Genomic DNA, 16,794 nt, shown 5'->3' on the forward strand with positions numbered 1-16,794 from the left:
CCTAGCGCCCCTATTCTGGTGAACCAAACATGCCAACAATTTGCCTGCTTTATTGCTATGCTTATAAAGTTGATATTGGTAGTATATAGTCGATTTCTTATCTCTCTGATGAAGCAGTTCATTAAGGGAACTCTGGGCCACCAGAAATCTGTCTCTATTTTCAGCAGAGGAAACCTTTCCATACTGCCTCCAGTAACAGCCCACTTGCTTCTCCAACTGCAGGATAGCCGCATCTCTTTGTCTTTTCTTCCGTGCACTAAATGAGATAATATCACCTCTTAATACTACGAATTCCAGAGTTTAATTACACGTTGAGTGAAAAAACATTTTCTCTGATTCATTTTAAATTTACTACATTGTAGCTTCATCGCATGCCCCCTAGTCCTAGTATTTTTGGAAAGCATAAACAGACAATTCACATCTACCCGTTCAGCTCCACTCATTATTTTATAGACCTCTATCATATCTCCCCTCAGCTGCCTTTTCTCCAAGCTGAAGAGCCCTAGCCGCTTTAACCTTTTCTCATAGGGAAGTCGTCCGATCCCCTTTATCATTTTTGTCACCCTTCTCTGCACCTTTTCTAATTCCACTATATCTTTTTTGAGATGCGGCAACCAGAATTGAACACAATATTTGAGGTGCGGTCGCATCATGGAGCGATACAAAGACATTATAACATCCTTATTTTTGTTTTCCATTCCTTTCCTAATAATACCTAACATTCTATTTGCTTTCTTAGCCGAAGCAGCACACTGAGCAGAAGGTTTCAACGTATCATCAATGACGACACCTAGATCCCTTTCTTTGTCAGTGGCTCCTAACGTGGAACCTTGCATGACGTAGCTATAATTCGGGTTCCTCTTTCGCACATGCATCACTTTGCACTTGCTCACATTAAATGTCATCTGCCATTTAGACGCCCAGTCTTCCAGTCTCGTAAGTCAGTCTCACATGTGTAGAGAAAGATAACTAATCATAGCGTAATATCCAAATGTTTGGAGGTGGCTCCTTGTCTGTGTGCTAAAATAGTCCCGCAAGCCTCTGATTCTCCAACTGCTCCAGCAAATAACAGTGTCAGTCTGTAAACTTTTTACATTAAATCGTGTTCATGAAAATTGACTCCCCCTTGCACCTGTATTATACTTTAACTAAAATGGCACAGGGTTTCAACTTAAACGATGTACAAAACGGCCTAAGACACTCAAAATGTGCTCCTTTCAAACATTTAGCAGGTTTTAATACAATACAGGAAGGAACAATTTTCTATAGAAACAGAGATGCAGGAACAAAGAGTCATGTGACATTTGAGGCATGGAAGTTTAAAGGAAAGATGAGAAAAAACTTCCTTACTGAGAAACTGTCAGATACGTCAAATAATCTACATCAAATAATCTACCAACAAAAGGTATGGAAATGAAAGCTGAGTTAGAATTTATTTCAAAAGTAAATAATAAACTTCAAATCACAATGTTGCACCAGTGGTTCTCTTTCAAGCACACATGAGGTGTCAGGGGAAAAGTCTCATACTGTCACAAGGGCATAATGTGCAATATAATCTGCACCCCCGATATGAGTAAAGCCCTTTTTTTGTGACTTGTATAATCATAGACAAAAAAAAAAAACACCTTCCAATGTGCCAATTCAATATTTAAGACTCTATAATTTTTTCTTCTTTTAATTTCAATTTTTTATATATGCTATTGTGCTTCCTTAACACTGAGGATGGCAGAGAAAAAGCAATCACTTATCTTTATGATCTGCCAGCTCACCGGACCCCGACAGCTTCCCGTTTCGCTAAAGCTTTATCAAGGGATCTGGGCTTGTTGCAGACAACAAATTGGCCCTCTCTCAGTTCATGCTGCCCTTTTGAAATTAGTCATAGCCGCACATTATTTAAGCATACTTGAGACTAGTTCATGGAGCAATAGTAGAAACAGAAGAAGGTTGAAAGGTTAGTTAAAAGACACACTGGCCAATATTCAGTGCTTTTTAATCAGCCAGGAATGGCTTCTGGCCAGTTAAATAGCATGTAACCGGCTATCCACATATATTCAGCGGGGGATTGCTGGCTATCTCCTGCAAAATATTTGTGTTCAGTGCATACAGCCTTGTTCTATAAAGTTTATGCTCCTAAATTTATGCTTCTAAATTTATGCTCCTAAATTATGAGCGTAATCTATTTTGGAGCATAGATTAGGCTCTTAATTTAGGTGCCTACATTTTAGGAGCGTAAATTTAGGAGCATAAACTTTATAGAATAAGGCCCATTCCCATGGACTCTATATAGTGCACCTATAGATCTGCTCCAAAATTGGTGTGGATTCTATAACAATGTGTACAACTCAATTGGCTTAATAAGCTAATGAACAGTGATAACAACACTTAACAAGCAATAATGAGCACTAATTGGCACTGATTAGAATTTAGGCATACAATTCACTAAGCATATTCTGTAACAATGTGCGCCAAACTTCTAATATGCGCAGGCAAAGAGGGGCATGGTTATGGGTGGGGAAATGGGCATTTCATGGATGTTCCAAAATTTATGCACTTACTTATAGAATATGAGCCAGTGCACCTAAATCTACGCGCTGGGATTTATGCCATTTTTGTGCAAATGAATGCACGTAGATTTAGGCGTTGAAATATCAACTAAATGTATTCTATAATCAGCGCCTAAATCTAGGTGCCGATTATAGAATACACTTAGTCGGCACTGATTTCAGCCCCAATTTTTTAGGTGCCATGTACAGAATCTCCCCCTTAAGGGCTAACCAGCTGTATCAGGCGATATAGCCAACTAGCTGTGAATATTCAATGCTTCACTGCCTATGTTAACCGGCCATATCAGGCTGCATAAATAGCAGGCCTATCTTTGGCTGCTATAAACTTAACTGGCCAGTGCTGAATATTAACTTAGCCGGTTAAGTTTAAAGCAGCCAAAAGACCCCGGATATTCACTGCCAGTCACCGGAAACGGCTCAGCATTGAGTATCCAGGTTCAGCACTGACTGCAGGACTTAGCTGGCCTGCCTCCCGTAGGCTAAATATTGGACCTAGAGGGCCTAGTCAATATCCTTAAATGTTCATATTAGGACTCTCTTGTGTATGATACAAATAACAATCTATGCAGGTAGCCTTTACTGAGCTTGTTAAAGGGGTGCTAGAAGATGTTGTCATGAGGGCACAAAATGTATGAGACTGTGCATGCAAATAAAAGAATGCCATAAGCAAATGATGTGTTAGGGACTTTGCATTATATAGCATTGTATACTCACAAGCCCTTGTTAACTGGACACTCTTTAGTTCCTTCTAGGACATGGTGTTAAATTACTAATATGATTGTGTTTCTTTCTCAGGGTAGATAAGAGTATGAGCACACTAAATGAAGCAAGCTCTTGAGAGGGATTAGCTTACTGAAACAGACTGCCAGATTTTGTATAGGTCACCTAAAGTTGGGCACGCAATTTTGGGGGCAGATCGCAGATCTGTGCATAAAATAATTGTTACTGCCTAATTATTTGAATTTTTTTCACACCTTTTTCAGTAGTAGCACAAGGTAAGTAACATTCAGGTACACTGGATATTTCCCTGTCTGTGGAAGGCTCACAATCTAATTTTATACCTGAGATAATTAAGAGTCTTGCCCAAGAACACAAGGAGCAGTAGTGGGATTTGAATTGGGTACCTCTGGATATCAAGATGGGTACTCTAACCACTAGGCTACTCCTCTACACATTAGCTAATCAATTATTGGCATTACCAAGCACTTACTTGGCAGTAACTAGGATTTACACGTGTATCTACTCTATGCCTATTCTATAACCTATACACCTAAATTTCATAGCACGCAACTGCAAAGGGATGGGAATCATGAAGATGGCTCCTGATAATGTATGAAGTACCCAACAGTGCTGCTGTCTCTAGCTGGGCTGTTATAATGTGTTCCCTTTTTATAGCATCTAAGGGGGCCTTTTCCTAAAGCTTAGCTCGAGTTATCTGCAGCAGGGCTCATTTTATTCATATGGGCCCTGCTGCAGATAACTCGCGCTAAGCTTTAGTAAAAGACCCCCTAAATTTCTTCTCTGCCCTTGTGGTATTGCACCTAGTGCACCTTTAACAATTGGCATCACCGTTGATTTCTTTTTCCAAATGTTTGCAATTTCAGTTTGCAAATCTTGGTATTTTGCAACCATTTTGAATTCCTTATCTTCAAAAGTACTGTCTCTTGGAATGGCTGTATCAATAAACCAAACATTGTTCTTTTAAGTGACAGGAATGTCTGAGGTGTTATGTTTTATGGGTCAGTAATCTGGATTTTGAAGTCCCATACAATATTTGCTTGGTTATTTTCAATAACATTATCCATAATTTTATGCTTCTAGTAATTGGGCAGACTGGATAGGCCATCTGGTCTTATCTGCTTACATTTTTCTGTTTTTTTTCTATGTCTGGAAATTCATATCTTTTGGCATAGTAACTAATGTAATATTTTCCCCACTCAATCAGGTCTGTTGTTTTAGTAAGTCTCTGCTATTTTTACTCCTGGGAGCTTTCTGCACAACTGTGTAATGCAGAATTTGAGCAGAATTTAAATTTTCCCACAAAGAAATAAGCTTGTTTCATGGGCCTACTGTAAGACAAAAACTGAAAACAGCTGGATTGGTTGGCTTGCTGGGAGAGAAGCAGAAGCAGCAATGTAGCTTGTGTGACCACAAGACCTGATAGAACAGGCTCTGAGGCCACTCAGAGATGGAAAAGTGATAGTATATCTGTCAGATAGAGCAGCTTTTAAACTAGAGACTGGAGGAAGGCCGACAGTCGCTCAAAAGTGCATGGTTCGGAATAAGGTATCTTTTAAAGATATCACCAAAACAAGGAAGATAGAGTATCCCGATAGTGAGGTTGAAAAGGGGACAGTAGTAGATCAGGTGTCCTTAAATAAAAATTAAAATCAGACAAAAGATTGCAAATTAATACTGTCAAGTACTGAGCATGATGTAAATAGGAACAACAAACATAGTTTGAAATGTCTATATGTGAATGCCAGAAACCTAAGAAATAAGATGGGAGAGTTAGAATATATTGCACTAAATGAAAAACTAGATATATTAGGCATCTCTGAGACCTGGTGGAAGGAGGATAACCAGTGGGACACTGTCATACCAGGGTACAAATTATATCGTAGTGATAGGGTGGATCGAATTGGTGGAGGGGTAGCATTGTATGTTAAGGAGGGCCTTGAATCAAATAGATTGAAAATTCTGCAGGGAACAAAACACATCTTGGAATCCCTGTGGATTGAAATTCCATGTGTAAAGGGGAAAAGGATAGTGATAGGAGTGTACTACTGTCCGCCTGACCAGGATGAACAGATGGATGTAGAAATGTTATCAAAAATTAGACTAACAAACTGGGCAACAGGATAATAATGGGTGATTTCAATTCCTCCGATATTTACTGGGTAAATGTAACATCAGCGCATGCTATGGAGGTAAAATTCCTTGATGAAATTAAGGATTGCTTTATGGAGCAGCTGGTACAGGAGCCAACAAGAGAAGGAAAAATTCTAGACCTATTCCTTAGTGGACAGCATTATCTGTTGTGGAAGCTAATGGTGATGGGTCACTTGATAACAGTGATCATAATATGATTAGATTTGATATTAGCTTTGGTGTAAGTATAATCAGGAAATCCAATACATTAGCGTTTAACTTTCAAAAAGGAGACTATGATAAAATGAGAAGAACAGTAAAAAAAAAAAAAAAACTTAGAGGAGCAGCTGTGAGGGTCAAAAATTTTCATCAGGCATGGATGCTGTTCAAAAATACCATCCTGGAAGCCCAGGCCAAATATATTCCGCGTATTAAAAAAAGAAAGAGGAAGACTAAACAACAGCCAGCATGTTTAAAAATTGAGGTGAAGGAAGCTATTAGAGCTAAAAGAAAATGCTTCAGGAAATTGAAGAAGGAACCAACTGAAATTAATAAGAAACAGCATAAGGAATGTCTGCTCAAATGCAAAGCGCTGATAAGGAAGGCAAAGAGGGACTTTGGAAAAAAGATTGCATTGGAGGCAAAAACATATAGTAACATATTTTTAGGTATATAAAAAGCAAGAAACTGGCAAAAGAATCAGTTGGACCGCTAGATGACCGAGGGGTAAAAGGGGCGATTAGGGAAGACAAAGCCTTAGCGGTGAGATTAAATTAATTCTTTACTTCGGTCTTCACTGAGGAAGATTTGGGAGAGATACCTGTGCCAGAAATGGTATTCAAAGCTGAGTCGGAGAAACTGAATGAAATCTGTATAAACCTAGAGGATGTAATGGGCCAATTTGACAAATTGAAGAGTAGCAAATCTCCTGGACCGGATGGTATTCATCCTAGAGTACTGATAGAATTGAAAAATGAACTGGCGGAACTATTGTTAGTAACATGTAATTTATCTTTACAATCAAGAGTGGTACCGGAAAAGTGGAGGGTAGCCTATGTAACACCGATATTTAAAAAAAGTTTCCAGAGAGGATCCAGGGAATTATAGACCACTGAGCCTGACGTTGCTGCTGGGCAAAATGGTAGAGACTATTATAAAGAGCAAAATTACAGAGCATATTCAAAAGCATGGATTAATGAGACAAAGCCAACATGGGTTTAGTGAAGTGAAATCTTGCCTCATCAATCTATTACAGGGGTGAACAAACATGTGGATAAAGGCGAGCCGGTTGTTATTGTGTATCTGGATTTTCAAAAGGTGTTTGATAAAGTACCTCATGAAAGATTCCAGAGGAAATTGGAAAGTCATTGGATAGGAGGTAGTGTCCTATTGTGGATTAAAAACTGGTTTAAAGATAGAAAACAGAGAGTAGGGTTAAATGGTCAGTATTCTCAATGGAGAATGTTAAATAGTGGGGTTCCTCAGGGGTCTGTGCTAGGACCGCTGCTTTTTAACATATTTATAAATGATTTAGAAATGGGAGTAATTAGTGAGGTAATTAAATTTGCTGACAACACAAAATTATTCAAAGTTGTTAAATCGCGAGAGGATTGTGAAAAATTACAAGAGGACCTTACAAGACTGGGCATCTAAATGGCAGATGATGATTAATGTGAGCAAGTGCAAAATTATGCATGTGGGAAAGAGGAACCCGAATTATAGCTACTTACTGCAAGGTTCTACGTTAGGAGTCATTGACCAAGAAAGGGATCTCAGCATCATTGTTGATGATATATTGAAATGCTCTGCTCAGTGTGCTGCGGCGGCTAAGAAAGCAAATAGAATGTTAGGTATTATTAAGAAAGGAATGAAAACAAAAGTGAGGATGTTATAATGCCTTTGTATTGGTCCATGGTGCGACCGCACCTCAAATATTGTGTTGAATTCTGACTATGGGCAAGTCCCTTAACCCTCTATTGCCCGCCGCATTGAGCCTGCCATGAGTGGGAAAGCGCGGGGTACAAATGTAACAAAAAATAAAAATAAAATAAAAATCACTGCATCTCAAAAAAGATATAGTGGAATTAGAAAAGGTACAGAGAAGGGAGCAACGAAAATGATAAAGGGGATGGGACGACTTCCCTATGAGTAAAGTCTGAAGCATCTAGGGATCTTCAGCTTGGAGAAGAGACAGCTTAGGGGAGATATGATAGAGGTCTATAAAATAATGAGTGGAGTGGAACGGGTAGACGTGAATCGTTTGTTTACTCTTTCCAAAAATACTAGGACTAGGGAGCATGTGATGAAGCTACAAAGTAGTAAATTTAATACAAATCGGAGAAAATATTTCTTCAATCAACATGTAATTACTCTCTGGAATTTGTTGCCAGAGAATGTGGTAAAGGCGGTTAGCTTAGCGGAGTTAGAAAAGGTCTGGACAGCTTCCTAAAGGAAAAGTCCATAGACCATAATTAAATTGATGGGGAAAATCCACTGCTTATTTCTGGGATAAGCAGCATAAAATGTATTGAGTTTTTTTGGGATCTTGCCAAGTATTTGTGACCTGGATTGGCCACTGTTGGAAACAAAATGCTGGGCTTGATGGACCTTTGATCTGTCCCAGTGTGGCAATACTTATGTACTTATGTAGGGAATATGAGGAGCTGGTGCTTCTGCAGGTGAAGAGAAGAGGAGTTGATGCAGCAGGACAGGTACTTTAGCTATCAGAATGGATGTCAGGCTAAAGGCACAGCAGGAGCTGGAGAGTAGACTAAGCCTGGGGTTGGGGTTGGGGGTGGGGAAAAGCTGAAAAGGTTCAAGTCTGGGAAGAGCAAGATTGCTGATGAGGAATCCAGGAAAGATGCACAGGGGAGAGGTAAGAGAGATAGTGTAAGTAAATGCAATGGGCAAAGCCCATGGTAATGGTGATGATGGTTAATAGGGGGAGGCAAGAAGAGAGCTAGAATGAGAGGTAGGTGTCAATACAGGGGTAGGGTAGAATGCAGTTTAAGTCTGCAAAGAGAGAAATAACTAATTTGTGGGAAATAATTGGAAATGGGATTAAGTCTTTGGTACTAAGCCTGGGGGTAGGGGCTTAAGCATGGGAGAAAGAACTGAAGAGTAGGAAGCAGGAGGGATCTATGAAGGTTTGACTGGGTAGGGCAGAGAATAGAAGTGTGACAGGTCAATGCTGGGTTGACTAAACCTGTGAAAGAGAGAGAGAGAGAGAGAGAGAGAGTGGAAGAAAAAGAATTGTGGGATACAATTTTTGGTAGTAAGTTTTGTCTGTATTGCTTTTTATTTTGCATGCAGAGCTTGATTTTATTTTATAACTGATTCATCTCAGGAGTAATTTTTGCTTCATCCAGTTATTATATGATCAACTATTTCATCTTTGTGGTTGCACAATTGCGATTTACTATTATTTCTGGTCTTTTCTGGTTTTGCCCTGATGACCATTTGTGCGCAGTACTTCTTCTTAGGTAGCAAAAAAGTAATTCTTCTGTTTCCTTCTTTACTGCTTTTAAGTCACTGCCATGCTCTAGTGTTATACAGTACTCCTTCAGTATCTTAATTGTGGGTAAGAATACTACATTTATTGTGTGAATTTTGCATGTGATGTCTTATTATTTAAAAGCTACATCTTGGGGTCTTGGAGCAGTGAGTGTGTGATCCTTTGATCTTGTCCCAGAAAAGGGTGAAACAGCAGATTTGGTGAAGGCCCCCTACCCCAGGGTACAAAGTAAGTAGAATCTGCTTAAATCTATTGTATCTGCAACATCCCATTTAATAGCAGAAGTGACAGAGCAGTGGGACAGTATGCATCAGTGCGCATCCCACTCAACATGGATTTTCAGAGAAATCTAGCAAAGAGGTTAATCTTAAGGGACACCAAGTTTTTCATCAACTCGGGTGCCATTCTGTGAACAATGTGGACTTTATAATATCTCACGCCATAGAGAAGATCTATTCACTTGGAACATTGGTTGGTGGACATGCAAGGAAATGTAGGGCAACTTTGGCGAGGTCTGACCAGATGTGACCTTTTGTGGCCAGTATGCTGAAGGGTTGTGGCCATAATCTCTATGGGCTCAGAAAGGTAATGCCTGACCATACTTTCTACAGTCTTGAGTAAGGTGTTGACATTGGTCTGTCCTTTGGCCTTTGACAAAATAATATGACCTGTGGGGGGGGGGGGGGGTTGCTGACTGAAGGAGGGTGAAGAGGAAGCAGCAGATACTATTAGGGTACAGCTGATAATGACAGAGGCTGCAAGGGGAGCCTTCTCTCTCTCTCTCTCTCTCTCTCTCTCTCTCTCTCTCTCTCTCTCTCTTGCATATTGCACCTCTTTTCCCATTCCCTGACCTGAGCTATAAGCTTGTACTTCCAGAAACAAAGACTATTCAGCTTGAAAGTGATACTCCCTTTCACCTATCAATCACACATGATAGCTAGCATATAGCACTCCAGCTGGGTGAGAGTTTTCAGACAACTTTCATTTTGCTTCTTTACACACTTTACAATCACCAGCATCTCCTCTAGTAATTCCTACTTCTGCAGAAATTCTTCCAGTGTTTGTTCCAGAAATTTCACTACATGTATAACCTTATCCGAGTTGGCTATGGCTGAACTTAGGGCCACTGTGACCTCGTTAAAGGGCTGCAAAACACGTGTATCCAATCCTGTTGCTCAATGGGGCTCTCCAGCCCAATTTTAGCTTTCAGAGATGATTCATGAAGAACAATCTGCTGCTCATCTAATCTCTACAGGAGCAACACTGGATCTTCAAATTGAATGCTGTTGAGCCTTATGGGCTCAACAGAGAAATTGAATGGCAAGCCTTAATTTGATAAGCTCCGCTATTGGCTGGATGAATCGTGTGATTATACCTTTAAAAGCTTGCAAGAACAAGCCGCAGCCATGTTGGCAGTGGGGGTTTTGAACATCGGATACTCGTTTCGAGACTTAAAGGTAACTGACCAGTAAGATATGACTACATTGAGAAATCTTTTTCTATAATAAGGTCTGATTGTTTTTTCTGTGGGTTTCTTTTTTAGGGATATACCTTGAAAAAGCCCTGCTGGCGAAACACGTGTCGGTGTATAGCCCTATTTTTTTTCAGCTTCCAAAGAACCCATTTAAGCTGTTGTATAACCCTATTTTCAAGCCAACTAAACGAAGTATACCATCTCTTTATGGATATAGAAGTCTCTTATAAAAAACAAAAACATATAAATGTACAGTGACCTACGATAAGAAGGGTATGAACCCTATAACCATACATTAAACAGTGTGATGGTGATTTACAACTGATTCTGGGTTTACCTATAAGTATATAAGTAATGCCATACTGGGAAAAGACCAAGGGTCCATCGAGCCCAGCATCCTGTCCACGACAGCGGCCAATCCAGGCCAAGGGCACCTGGCAAGCTTCCCAAACGTACAAACATTCTATACATGTTATTCCTGGAATTTTGGATTTTTCCAAGTCCGTTTAGTAGCAGTTTATGGACTTGTCTGAAGGTCTAAATGAAAAATAATGTCCAGTAATAATTAACTGAGTTGTGTATTTTTCATAGAATAGAGCCATGCCACAAGAAGAAGAAGCCTAAAGAAGTGTCTGCTGTGTTCTTTCCTTTGGTTGATAGGTGGTATTCTTTAGTAGTGGCAAGAGAGAAAGGATAAAAAGTGCCACAAGAAAGAGACAAGTAACAAGGGGAAGAGAATATAGAAAAGAAGGTCACAGAAAAATGGAGGAGAAAAAGTCTACAGGGAAACAAAAGATGAGATGTGATTGATGAGGGGAACAGAAAACAGAGTATGAACCCTGCTTACTTTTTCTTGAATGTTACCCTTTACTCCACTGATGAATTGCCATAGATAAAATCAATTACTGCAAACATAACTATGTGAAGAAGTGAAATCTGAGGACATGTTAAAAGATTCTCATTTTTTAAATGTGACCAGTCCTGTCCTCAGGATATCTAAAGCAAGCAAGCTACTGAGCATTATTAGAGCACAATGCCTTTACAATATTGAAAAATATTTTTTTCTTTCTCTTCAAAATATCTTTTAGAGTGATTCAGTGGGACATGGTAGGAATAATAGAGAGAACTGACTCTCCTCTTTCGTAGCAGTGCGGTAGGCTGGCAATACATTCGTGGCAATCTGTCTATGCATGAAAAGGATAAACATTTTTGACATTTAGTGTTGACCTTATCTTTTTGATTGCTGAATCCTTTTGCTGACAGGAGAGTATCAATTTTACCCTGGTGTTCTTTCTAAATAAATATATTTGTTCTATAGAAAATCAAGTCAGGAAGTGCAGTCCAAACAACCCAGAGTCATGTTTATTCAGCGTGTCACTTATTCTCTATTTCAAAGCTAGACAACATAAATATGGATAAAAACATAGGAGCTACAGGAAAGCCTATGCTTATTATTACAGAAGGGCATGGCAAATAAGTTGATGGTTGTCATTTGCAACTGATATAGTGGAAACTGAAATGCAGTTTCAACCCTGTTATTTACTTGTAATGTTACAGTAATACTCTGGGTGTTTTTTGAGAGGTACTGTAGGATCAAAGTAGCAACAATGGGATAAACAGCACATTTAAACAGAAAAAATAAAATCTTTCGAACAACATACTGTAACCTTCCAATAAAAAGCAAATTACTGTTGAAAAGCATGTCCCTCACACATAGGTTTTTTTTTACTAAGGTGCACTGAAAAATGGCCTGCAGTAGTATAGACGCATGTTTTGGGTGCGCGCAGAATTATTTTTTAGTGCACCTAAAAAAATGCCCTTTTTTGCTGAAAATGGATGTGCGGCAAAATGAAAATTGCCACGTATTCATTTTGGGTCTGAGACCTTACCACAAACCATTGACCTAACGGTATGGTCTCACGCAGTAACTGGGTGGTAATGGTCTAAGCGTGTCAAATTCCACTTGATGTACGTAGCTGCCATGCGTCAGAAATGATAAAATATTTTTCAAACTTGCGTAGCGGACGCGTGCCAAAATCGAAATTACCACAAGGGCCATACGGTAACCAGGTGGTAACTCCAATTTGGCCTACACGGCTTAGTAAAAGGGCCCCATACTGACTAGAAATTTCTACAGAATATGGGGCCCTTTTACTAAGCTGCATAGACGCCTACGCACGCCCAACGCCCTGTCTTCAGTCCAGCCTTGTCTGGATGTCTCGCCTGCTGCCAGTCAGGGCCTAGTTAGCCCTCGGATTGGCGAGGTAGCATCAACTCAGCTGCAGCCCAAGGGCTTACCATGAATCATGACATCTATATAGGTTAAACCAAAGATGGGCACCCAAATTTGGGAGCAGAGCAACTAATTAGTCAACTGGGTGCCAGCAAACAATTACTGACATTAGAGTTAATTATGGTACCACTTAATTGGTACTAATTGGTTTTGTGCTCGCGCCTGCCTATGTGCTGTTTTATAATGGTGTGTGTGTGCCCAATATGTCTTGTGTGCAAACCAAAAGGCGGAAGGGCCATGAGAGGGGTCTGGGTGGATCAAGAGCATTCCAAATATTTAGGCACAGTATTATAGAATACCAACTGAAATGTGGTGCAAATATACATGCCTAACTTAGGCACATATTCCCCTCATTCTATAACTACAAACATAAATGTTAGGAGTGCCCCATTCTGCCTATGACCCTCCCATTTCCATTCCCCCTTTTTTAAATTCACAAGTAAAATTTAGATACAGAATTATTACTGCTCTGCTATATCTGTTAAAGCTATGCTGATTGCTGCCTCTCTTATCTATCTATTCACAGGTTTTTGGTCTCTTATTGCACTTTGCCTGAACCCAGTTCTCATCCCCCCCCCCCCCCCCCCCCCGCTGCTGTCTGAAGGTTTTTGGTCTCTCATTGCACTTTGCCTGAACCCAGTTCCCATCCCCTGCAGCTGTCTGAAGGTGTCATCACTTCCCCAGCTAGATTTCTCTTCACTCCATTCAAGACGCTTGCTGAATTGTTACTGCTCTGCTGTCTCTGTTAAAACTATGCTGATTATTGCCTCTCTTGTCTATCTATTCACAGGTTTTTGGTCTCTTATTGCACTTTGCCTGAACCCATTTCCCATTTCCCACTGCTGTCTGAAGGTGATGTCACTTCCCCAGCTAGATTTCTCTCCACTTGGTGCAAGGCGCTTGTGCCAAAGAAGCATGACCAAAGAGCAGGTCATGCTCCTTGTTCCCTTCTTGGGGCATCTCTGGATGCATCTTTAGGGCGCTCAATATCATGCTTTTTGTAGCAGTTCTGATACTTCTTTTAATCTGGTGTTCACCCGGGTTTGACATGACATCTGATTTAATCTTTCCACCTCCTTTCTTTCCTATTCGAGTACTTCTTCAGCCGTGTTCTGCCACCTCCTCTCATACGCAACTACTGTGTCATTTCCTAACTCCCATCCCTTCTAATGTTCCTTCTCCTATGCCTCCTTTCTTAAAATGTGGTCTCTTGAATGTTCGTTCATTCCACCATAAATTAGCTCTGATTTCTGAATTAATCTCTGAAACTTGATTTTGTCCTCTGCTCTGCTAAACACTTGACCCCCTGGTTTTCAAACTTTGCATATCCCTTGCATGGCTGCCATGGTAGTGGAGTGGCATGGGGGTTTTTTTGTTCCTTTTTTCAGGTCACCCAATGTACTACTAAATAGCTAACAGTTTCTGAAGTCCTATTGCTCCTTCTGACCAGCTGTCATGCAACCTTTCTTGTCATATTATATCACCCCTCACCACCCTCTACTTTCTCTCTCGATGAACTTTCTGCTTTCGTTTCTGAATGTTCCACTCTATTGTCCCCGCTTCTTTTAGTAGGTGACTTTAATCTCCCTCCTTCAGACACCCGCTCCTCTTTTCTTTCTTTAATGTCAATTTTGGATCTAGCTCAACACGTCACCTGTCCTACTCATGAAGCTGGTAACATTCTACATTTTGTCTTCTCCCTTACTCTTTATGCTCCTGTCCATTCTCTTCAGTCTATTCCTGTTGCTTGGTCAGATCATTATTTGATTCTTTTCTCTTTGGTTACACCAATTCTGCCATCCCTTTGCATCCCCTGCCCTGTCATTCTTATAGATCCTTCAATGACAACACCCTGTCTGCCCTGTCTTCAGTAGCCCTCCAGGTCTCTTTACTTTCCCCCTCTTTCCCTCTGGACTCCCGTGCTATCGTGTTGGATCGTTCATTGCATTCTCTCCTTGACGACCACACTCCCCTGGTCTCTAAGGCCTTGGCCCACCTTCACTCTACCCCTTGGTTTTCTCCTGCTTTTCATGTTTTGCACTCTCAGCTACGTGCAGCTGAATGGCACTGGCGCAAAAAACTTTCTCCTTCAGCGCACTCATTCTTTTAAAGTCACTATCATGAATATCAGCAAGGTTTGTGCTTGGCAAAATCAGTGCGTTTTGGTGATAAAATTTCTTGAGCTTGTATCCAGCCTCAGGCACTGTTCCATGTGCATCATGATATTGCCTCTACTTCCACTGTTACCTCTGATTATGATCCTTCTATCTTTAAAGTTGCTACCCTTTGCTTGGCAAACTAAAACTTACAACCTTCATTCTGAGCTCCTTCTTTCCTCCCCCTCTGTTGTCCAATATCCCCCATTGTTATCTCCCGCAGGGTCTTCTATCTGTCCTTCTTCATTTTGGCCTTCTTTCAACTTACCTAATGCATCTTCTGTCTTGCGTATTCTTGGTTCCCTTAAATCTTCCTCCTCTCTGGCAGACCCATGGCCAGCAGCACTAGTTAAACACCTCAGCCTGGTAATCATTCCGCTTCTTCTCCCCTTAATTTCTTCCTCTCTCAGTTTAGGTTCTGTCCCATCCTTATGGAAATACATGACTGTCCGCCCATTACTTAAGAAACCACATCTTGATCTCTCCATGCCATCTAATTTTCGCCCCATCTCTAATTTACCTTTCCTTGCCAAATCCTTGAGAAAGTAGTCCATAGTCAACTTATTCAACATATGAATCTAGCAATATTCTCCACTCATTTCAAGCAGGCTTCAGACCAAATCATAGCACCGAGAGCCTCCTGTTATCTTTGTATGACCTCACCCGTACTTCACTAGATCAGCATCACTCAGTAATAATGGTTTATTTAGACCTGCCTTCTGCATTTGATCTTAATGACCATACTCTAATTTATGCCTTTTTTAATGTTTATATTATAAGTGATATTGAACCTGAGTTCCACTTGGTCTAATGTGGGATAGAAATGCCATAAATAAATAAATAAACAAACAATTAAATAAATAAATGCTCTTCTCCTTCAATGATTACAATCTATCAGCATTTTAGACATTGTTCTTTCCTGGTTTACTAGTTGTTTTTCTAATCGTTCTTACCATATCTCAATTCGTGATGAATCCACAGATTCTCTTCCTCTTCTTTCTGGTGTTCCTCAAGCGTTCATATAGTCATCAGCTCTCTTTAATATTTTTCTCGCCCCACCCCCAACTATAGTTCATTTTTGGGGGGTGGGAGGAGGGTTAGTGACCACTGGGGGAGTAAGGGGGATCATCCCTGAGTCTCTCCAGTGGCCATCGGGTCATTTAGGGCACATTTTTTGTATCTTAGTCATTGTAAAAAGAGGTCTAGACCAAAATGTTAAACTTTTCACCCTAGGTGTTTATGGCTGTAAAACATTCAAAGGCACTGTTTACTAAGCCGCATTGTAGGCACACTAGTGTTTTTAGTGCACTCTAAAGATTATCATGCACTAACACTAGAGACGCCCATATATTCCTATGGGTGTCTCTAGCTTTAGCGCATGCTGATTTTTAGCATGCACTAATAACGCTAGCGCACATTAGCAAACAGGGTCCCAAGTGTGAGGCACATCCTAATCTTGCCTTTGAAATGCCCCCGACACACTCCCTTGTGATTTGGATGCACTGCAGACAAAATGCATAAATAAATGTCTGTAAAACAGGTTTCAAAAATACCGATTTGGACATTTTGAGAAGAAATCCGTCCAAATGGTGCTTTATGACACATTTTGTGGACATTTTTATCTTTCGAAAATGAACCCTATAGTAATCTATGGGACTTAAGTCTAAGGGGTTCTTTTCCTAAGATGTGCTGAAAATGGCCTGCGGTAGTGTAGATGCGTGTTAGGGGTGTGCGCAGAATCGTTTTTCTGCACACCTGCAAAAAATGCCTTTTTAAATTTTGCCGAAAATGGACGTGCAGCAAAATGAAAATTGCCGCGCATCCATTTTGGGTCTGGGACCTTACCGCTAGCCATTGACCTAGCAGTAAAGTCTCACGCGGTAACCAGGCAGTAATGATTTATGCGGGCCAGAAAAATTTTA

This window comes from Microcaecilia unicolor, chromosome 1 (assembly GCF_901765095.1).
Source record: "Microcaecilia unicolor chromosome 1, aMicUni1.1, whole genome shotgun sequence".
Classification (NCBI taxonomy): Eukaryota; Metazoa; Chordata; class Amphibia; order Gymnophiona; family Siphonopidae; genus Microcaecilia; species Microcaecilia unicolor.